Source organism: Tubulanus polymorphus, chromosome 12 (assembly GCF_964204645.1).
Source record: "Tubulanus polymorphus chromosome 12, tnTubPoly1.2, whole genome shotgun sequence".
NCBI lineage: Eukaryota > Metazoa > Nemertea > Palaeonemertea > Tubulaniformes > Tubulanidae > Tubulanus > Tubulanus polymorphus.
This window is the reverse complement of record NC_134036.1, coordinates 5497764-5507132: the sequence shown is the minus strand read 5'-3', so window position 1 is coordinate 5507132 and position 9369 is coordinate 5497764. Positions and strand designations below refer to the sequence as shown.

Below are 9369 nucleotides of genomic sequence, written 5' to 3'. Positions count from 1 at the left end.
AAAAGAACTTTAGTTAGTATTTGCGTCGAACCGACTAAGGCTATACCATTCGAAGATAAAATTCGCACGCGTGTTCTCTTCACAAAAAATTAAATGTTTCACCTTCTCTACCGTATTGAATTCGCTACGACTGTATGTCATCATGATTAAGATTTTTGTGGCCAAAGGGAGATCGGACCACAAAAACCGCGCTCGAGGTTTTTTGATCTGAAAATAGGGATTGTCCCTGTTGTTTATTTGGTTTGTAAATTTCGTTAGATTTTTCGATTGAGTGTCCCTTACAGACCCACCACACCTGCCGGGAGCGAAACTGGGGGTTTTTAGCACAGGAGTTTGTGGATGGGTTGGATGTTACTTCCGGGTTGTTGATACGCCCGGCCTCCGCTATGCTTACGTTTTAGCCCGAAAGTTTGGACATTCACGTGATATTCTGATGCGCTTTTCAGGAGGCCAGAAAGTTATAGACTTTGCAACGAAAAATTTATCATGCAAATATTTTTTTTTTCACTTACCGATGAGGCATAACATCATTTTATTCTTTAATCTATATACTGATAATCCTGCATTTGATTATTCAAAGTCAGAAATAAATTAAATTGTCCGTTCACAATCAGCGTTTCGTATTACAGTTAGCATTTTTTTCGACCGGGATAAGTAAACATTATCAACACGTGGTATTTCTGTTATATTCTGAATTCATGTGATATTTGAAATAATAATTTTGAATCGTTGAAGTTACTGAGAATGAGTAGGGCTTCATTGGTAACTAATCATAATTTTACTGAATCGTTGAAGTTATCGAGAATGAGAAGGTCGTAATTAGTAACTAATCATAATTTTACTGAATCGTTGAAGTTATTGAGAATGAGAAGGTCGCCATTTGTAACTAATCATAATTTTACTGAATCGTTGAAGTTATCGAGAATGAGAAGGTCGTCATTGCTAACTAATCATTATTTTACTGAATCGTTGAAGTTATTGAGAATGAGAAGGTCGTCATTAGTAACTAATCATAATTTTACTGAATCCTTGTAGTTACTGAGAATGAGAAGGGCGTCATTGCTAACTAATCATTATCTTACTGAATCGTTGAAGTTATTGAGAATGAGAAGGTCGTCATAAGTAACTAATCATAATTTTACTGAATCGTCGATGTTATCGACAATGAGAATTTCATCGTCATTTAGTAACTAATCATATATAACCAAATAAGGGGATGTGTTCCGTGGTTTATCGTTGTAACGATTACCACATCTCATCTCAAAAAAAAAATACTTTCGTTTTTGCAGTAAATCTGCGCTTGCCGTTGTACGCTCGACGGCGCTGCTAGTTCTCAATCAGGCGAACACTTTATCGAAGCTGTGGCCTGTATGAATATATTACGAGGTATCGGAAAAACGACGGATATAAAAATAGGTATTTCAAATTCACCTATATTTTATTCATTTCGAGCAATAGTCTCTGAATTGCGCAGCTGGCGTTTTCCATACGAAAACACTTCAAACTGCTGCGCGACTGTGTATGAAATTATTAGATTCTGCACCGCATAGAAAAACAAATCAAACGCCTCAAAGACCTGCTTAAATATATTAGGCTCTCGTTGTGGGCTAAAAGGCTACTTCATTGTAATGTTCATACAGTTTCAATTTGTCTTCACGATCTACCGAAAGCTTGTTTATCGTTAATCAGTGTTTAAATACAGCGGTACAGGGGTCAGTTAGTGAAAGGTTGTTTAATAAAAACCAGTGTTTAAATACCGCGGTACAGGGGTCAGTTACTGGAAGGTTGTTTAATGTAAACCAGTGTTCAAATACCGCAGTACAGGGGTCAGTTACTGAAAGGTTGTTTAATGTAAACCCGTTGTTTAAATACCGCGGTACAGGGGTCAGTTACTGAAAGGTTGTTTAATGTAAACCAGTGTTTAAATACCGCGGTACAGGGGTCAGTTATTGAAAGGTTGTTTAATGTATAAACCAGTGCCTAAATACCACGGTCCAGGGGTCAGTTACTAAAAGGGGCGATCGTGAACACAAGACTGTAGATAGCTATTTGAATAATTGCGAAATTTATATCGATTCAGTTCGGTTTATATTGTCTGTTTTGATATATCGAAATTCGACATGCAGGGCTGATTTATCAGTGATCATCAGCTGTCGATGTGTGTACGGTGTGTGTGGTTGAGTCGTGTATTTGTTTTAAACCTATCGACATTGAGTGAACGAATTCAAATAGAAAACATGTACATCACAGAGATAGAGTATATAACAAATGTATAAAGCATAGGCTATATATACGTTGCTTATGCTGGATAAATTGATAATATAGCGAGATATATATTCTTTTTTTTCTATTGAATGGAAAAATGATTTTCCTATTAGAAGATTACCGTTATCAAAAGGCAGCCTGGACCCATTGCCTCAGACCTTGACATACGATATACTCTCTCGCAATTTGTTTCCCAATCAAGATCGTGGCCTCTCGCGTGTTCGACGCCTTACCTTTTTAGGCTTTTTTTAAATGAAAATGACCGACAACAAGAGACATTCGATATAACATCAAGTTTGAAAAAGTGAGCTTCTCCCTGCTGTAACGAATGCCTTAAGGGGTCGTTCCAGGCGTCGGATTGAAGTCTGATTGATGGTTATGGCACATATTGTCTGTCAGGCTGTCGATCTGTCTGTCTGTCTACGCAATATGCCTATTCGCCTTCCTGTCTGTCATCTTATCGATCTATCCATCTTTCGACTGGCGACAAGTCTACAGCATTTAGCTATTTAGTACTTCAATTGCTATCTGGGTGGTTGACTTATTGCTGTTACTGTTGCGAAAGGACACTTTCCATACTCCAATATCAAGTTTACCGGTAAAGTTGAGGTTCTGAAGAGCTCGGCGCTAGCGGTCATTACCAATCGACCAATGAAAGTTTTCTTACGCTATCGGAAGCCCGTGGTATGAAATAGAAGCCAATTGAAATTGTTTGCTTTTTTCAATATCTATTTCAAAATCTTGTAACGGAAACCAGAAACTTCGACATGTATATAGGCACGGCATTTATCTAGGCGTTCGACGCGGCTGGTAGAAATTGCTGTTACTCTTTTTACTCTTTTTATCTGAATCGTATACATTCGCGCGCATTTATTAGCTCTTGCATATATACATATACGTTATTTATCATTATTGAGTCCCGAGGCGTCAACCAAACACAACGACAAAATCCATTTCGACGTTTTAGCGTTGACGCCCCGAGTTTCATATTCAGATCGTGCTTCATCTATTCGGCTTTCATCCGTATCGCATTTCTGTTTACTTATGTTCGAATATTTTGTCAAAGGTTTCATCCGTGTTTAAGACGGAATTCAACTGACAATGCGCCTATACACACAAACGCCAGAAATCAGACACTTTATCGGCGCGCATTCGGAAATTGATCGTCTGGCCACACCTCACTTGAAATCGAACTACAAACACGACACCTGACATTAATACCACCAGCACATTTTTAAAAGCTGACCGTCCATTCTTCACAAGTGTTCAGAACTTCACCTGAGACATTTCAAATTGAAAATTAACTTCAAACACCGAACCAGACATTAGATATTTTATCGGCACACTTTCAAAAACTGATCGTCCACACTTCATTATGTGTTCAGTACTTCATCTGAGACATTTCTAATCTAAAACGAACTACAAATACTAGATATTAGACATTTTATCTCATTTTAGCTCACTTTCAAAAACTGAACGCGTCCACATTCCACATGCGTTCAGTATTTCACCTGAGACATTTCTAATTTAAAACGAACAAGGCTACACACATTAGATATATATTAAACATCTTTTAAACAGTTTCAAAAAACCTGATATCAGTTGAATAATCGGGCTTCAGTTGCAGTCTTTTAGAAAAAAGGAGCCGGGGCTCCGGCGGTTTGGTTTACCGCGTATGATATCTATTTTTGCAATATTTTCGTTAAACGCCGAAAAATCGTTGAAATCTTTACAACAACGAAAATCCATAATACGTTATTTATATCGTCGGCTGGCAGCGGTTTCAGGGCAATCCCTTCTTTAACCGATCGTTGATCGACAACTATAAGTGTCCAAATTCGCTTTCAGGATAATGATCTGATAGTCGGTGAGATAACGTTACCCTATTGAAAAAAAAATCCCTAAATAAGGTAAAATATCTAACTATTTTCCGAATTTTGAAAAATATTTCAAAGCAAGTAATTCCTTCGATTCTATTCATTTATGAAGAAATCAAAGAATTTTTGATTTTCATGTTTCCGATTTAAACCGTGTTGATAATGTATCTGTACATTCGCTGTTAACTAGTTTTAACTCGCGATGCATAGAACGTTGAAGAAAAAACTACTTGAATATACGCGCGTATCTCAACAAAGTTCACCGACAATTCCCTGATTCGTCTAAAGCAAAAAAAAAATCCGTGACTTGTCTTTGATTCCCAGGTATAAACATCGCAACTCTGTTTACATATTATTATTATAAGCGTAGATATGTCTTATTTAGAGAACAATTCGTACCGAGTCGGCACCGTACGAGCCTAAAGTCCGTAAGTCAAGCCGTTATGCACGCGCCGAACAAAACCGCGCAAAAATATACGAATGAATAGGTAAACAGGGCGGTTTGTAGAAAGCGAAAAACCGGTTTTCTAGTAGCGGTACGCGCGCTCGCCCCTTCGAAGGCGTGCATATCAGAAGTTAACGTTACATAATTGCGTAATTTCGTCGAGAGTTATGATCGTGTATTTGTAAACTAGTCTCTATTGTACAAGTTTACGAGAAGCGTCGAAGTTGATATTTTACACACGGCTAATCAACGGAAAATAAAACCTTTGAGAAACGACTTTAATGTTAGGAATTGCTGAAGTTTAGTCGCGAGTGATATAAATCCGCAAACATTAAATGCGACATGATTGGGGGGGGGGGGTGGTGGGGTGGTAATGACCCTGCATTTGAAGGATAGTGCACGAGGGAATACGACTTATGAGTTGAAAATCCACTGAAGCCAAATCCAAAAGATTATATGTATAGAAAGTTTCGTTTATCAAGAATTAAAATCAAAAGACACGACGTTTCGAACAATCACTAGTGAGAAATAAAATTTACTTTTAATATTTTTTCTGTTGTGTATATGGGTTTTATACTTATTATCGTTTCTCCACGTCGGAGTGTACGGGCTACGGGATTCGCGCTAGTTTAAGCGAAATTCAGTTAATTCCTTTAATTCCTCGTTTTAATTCGTAGCTTCAACGCTTTACTTAAATTGTGAATTTATTCATACGTTGATTGTCAATCCCGTAGAGAACATATAACATTACGCGGTTCGACGTATTTTTGACAACCGCACAATTCCGTATAAAGACTCGGTAATAAGGAAGTTTATTCCTTATCGCGTCCGATTCGATTCCATTTCCAAATTCAATCATTAAATAATCGTAAAATGATTGGGCTGAAGAACAGCATAAAGGATTAAACACATCAGTTATAGACGAGTTAAATTTAGAAAAAGAAAAATGATTTTGGATGTTGTTTGCTTTTGTTTGTTTTGAGCGTCGATCAATATCGGCAGCTTATCGATTCCGCTGATCAGATCGTATATTGTCGAGGTGTTTGCGATGAAGGGCTCGGTGCCCGGGGTTATTATTTGAAATCTGACACCGCCTAGACGAGCCGGAGTGTATCGGTTTCGCGTATTCCGTTACGCATCTCGTTACTTTTATTTCGTGAATGAAGCAGAACCGACCGCGACACCGGCTATACCGTCGGACGGCGTGACGAGCGATCGGTGTGCTATTTAGAAGGAGCCGATAGAATATGCCACACTTGTAATACTTTAGGTGACGAATCCCATTTTCTGTTTGACTGTACCCTACTTCACGAACCCCGCAAAAACTATTTGAATTTGAATACCTTAAATACCCTTGATATTCTGAAAAACCCAACGGTCAAATTAGCTAAATTCATTAAGACCGGCTTAGACATATATAGATCCCTCCAATAGTATATATAGTATTGTAAATAGTTGATGTATATATATTTTGTTACGTTTTCATTCTCTAAATTTTAATCACTTCAGTGTTGTTTTGTAAATATTTGTATATACATGTGTAATAGTTTTCCTCCATATACCATGGAAATGGTTGGAGTGTAAATGATGTTCCTAATTCTTTATTTCTAATTCTTGATTCCTGATTCCTAATTCTTACCGCCTCCAACTCATTCTGTAGTTATTGGAGTGAAATGAATTTATTATCGCATCCAGCGTGTCAGATTATGGGGGTAAGATTATGTGAGTTATAATCCTTTCCATATCTTAAGTAACTCAGCGGGATAAGGCGCGATGCCGCTGCATTCGCTATCGGGTGACAAGCTAGTTCGAGTCCTTGGAAACGGCCTTGGTTCGTTATTACGGCGCGTCCTGACGACAAAAAAATACGCGATGAAATCCAAATCGAACGCTATGCTTCTTATATATGCACGATGGATACGCGTTTCTTCGTCGTCGCGTCCTAGGCAACCCGTAACAAACAACCGAGCGATATCAACGATTGTCCCATCACTATACGACGATCGTTCGGTACCGCATCGATGCCTTTATATCCGTTTGTTCAGAATCGAGCTGGTAAAATATCGAATCCACCCAGGCGTGTATATAGTCAACGTATTCCTGAATATAGCAACGATTGAAAAAAAATGCTTTTTCCACGCACATCCAGGTCGTTGGTTTCAACGTATTTTAGAAAACAGTCTATGAGATCTTATATTCTGCGCAGGGTAGAACCTTTTTGCGGCCGCATACCAGGTGGGTACGAGTAGCGTCATTTAGACCCCCCACACTTCAAGATAAGGCATTACATCGATGTGTAGGGGGTTTAAAACGACATTACACTGATCAGTTGGGTCCGTAAAGCGTCATTTAAACCCCCTATTCTCCAAGATTTAAACAAAGATTCTCCATTTAAACAATGTGCAGGGTTCCCTAAATGATGCAATACGGACTGTGGCCGTTGAAAGGTTAATAATTCCCTGCGTGCGCAGAATACAAAGTGGCCTTTTAAATCTGGACTACAACCGAAAAGTTGGTCTCGGTTCCGCATATTTGCTTTTGCGCGCGGAAGGCTAATTTATGTCCACAAACTATGTTACTAGAACGGGTCATCATAAGAGGTTACACATCCTTTTTTTTCTCTTTCATTCATCGTTCATTTCCTGGTCTTGACTCGCCGGAAATACCGATATCGACACGATTCGCGGAATTCTCGTCCGGCGACGTCGTTGTTTTGTCTCGAATAGACACAAATCGCGTTGTTTAATCTTTGCGAATCGCGAAGTAAGGAAACGAACTGCAAAGACTCATCTACGAGTGACGTGACTGTGATAATGGACCGCCACTTGACTCGGGGGCTATTTTCCTTCCATTTTAATGATGGAATTCAATGAGAACCTCGCGCTACCGAATATCCCGCTACATGGCGCGTATATAGATAAGATCTTGATATTCTAAAAATTCTACAATTTAAAAATCAAACCCCCTGTTTCGCTCCGGGCAGGTGTGGTAGGTCTGTAAGGGACAAATCAAATGAGATTTACCAACCGAATAAATAACAGGGAAAATCCCTATTTTAAGATTAAAAAATCCTACAATCCAATTTGCAAGATTCATAAAAAAAGGCTTAGATTTACATAGATCCCTCCAATAATTAGTATGATGTAAATAGTGTATGCATATATTGTTAATAACTTTGTGATATTTTATTGAGACAAGTTTAAATTTTCTGTTAATTGTAAATATTAAGTCTCCCTCCATGTACCATAAAAATGGTTAGAGTGTAAATAAAATCCTAATCAGCTAAACCCCTTTATGGTTCCAGCCCCTTGTAAATATGTACGACAGGAGCCTATTAAAGGGAAGGGTGCAAGGGGATACGCATCCCCCAAGTGTTGTTGCGCTGAAGTTTCACAGGAAACGAAAAATATCAAACTGATTCAGAAATTTGTGCTACCCTAAACAGTATTCCAAGGATCAGCCCCTTTTTCAAATCAATCTAAGACGAACTAGCGCCGGTGCCGGAATGCGCGCGATAAGTCATATCTAAATCCAACGGCCATAACGTAAAACTTGATACGAGTTCCAGCAAGTTAGGTCGTTATTAGGCAAAACAACGAACACGCATACGTAGTTGATTAATACTTTATAACGTTACGCAATCTGAGCCCGAAGGATTGGAAAACATTAAAGACATGTTTCGCTTTTTAATTCGCAAATATTTCATAATACCCTTAAATCATGGGGAATTTATTTCTGTATACCAGAATGTCATACTAGCTTTTCGATTCGTGTCCGTTAACCTAATTGGAGCATTTATTAGTTGGTAATCGTCACGCATGCGTGTGGTTTTCCCGAGTTGTGATACCGCGAAGACCACACGGGTGCATGCCCCCAGGCCTGTGCCGGGGGTCGGTTGAAGCGAACACACCCCCCCCCTAAAATGCCCCACCCGCAAGTGCCCTTCGCAAGTGCAAGTCAGTCGAAAAATTTTGGTCAATATTCTCGGAAATTTGGATACAATTTTGATGTTTTTCTTTGGGTGAAAATGAAAAGTAAACCGATCTCAAAATGTTTCATTCAGTATTTCATATTTAGGACCTGACTTTTTCAATAGGAAAGCGCCCCTTATCACGGTGAAAAAATGCCTTTTACTTGAAATAGAGCTGCCCCTCAAAAAGCTCGGCACTGTGCCTGGCTAAAAAAAATCAGCCGCTTAGAATGTCTACGGTATGCATTACAAAAAGTCTAGTCCATACACTGCAATACCATAGATTAGATCCTGCACAGCAATGTGCATAGACACATGTCAACCCGGCAGTAATGAACATTTCTGCATATAATATCTGTCACATGTATTGAAATCGCTTCCTACCTGTATATATATATAGTTATGCGTAATCAATTAAGCACGGGCGGCGTTATTCCGTCCCCAGCAGCAGCAGTCGCTCGCTACAGGTGCTTGCGTGTTGATAGATAGTAAACCTCGGTTAATTAATTTCCGTCGCGGCCGATATTTCAGCGATTACTACTACAGCGTCGTTGCCGGGTAAACCCAAACACACACATACGCGCTATGTGAACACAGTCAGTACTGTAAACCCTAGCGACACGGCAGCGCTGCGTCGTAATCGTGTCGGGTTGGTTGGCGTACGCGCGCGCGGTTTCTAAACATAGCGCTCTCGATTTGTTTTGTTTAAGTCATAAAAACCGTCACCAATGTCGGGGGTGGGTATAGTCGGGGGAGGGGTATATCGCACTGTAAACATTTAAACACGGTCCCAAGTGGCCCGCGGCCGATCT

At 39.3% G+C, this 9369-nt stretch overlaps 1 long non-coding RNA gene across 1 annotated transcript in view; it reads left to right on the top strand.

Moving 5' to 3' along the window:
- Window positions 1–9369, top strand: part of LOC141913934 (uncharacterized) — an 81300-nt gene that overhangs the window by 6618 nt on the left and 65313 nt on the right. The gene's annotated exons all lie outside the window — the stretch shown is intronic.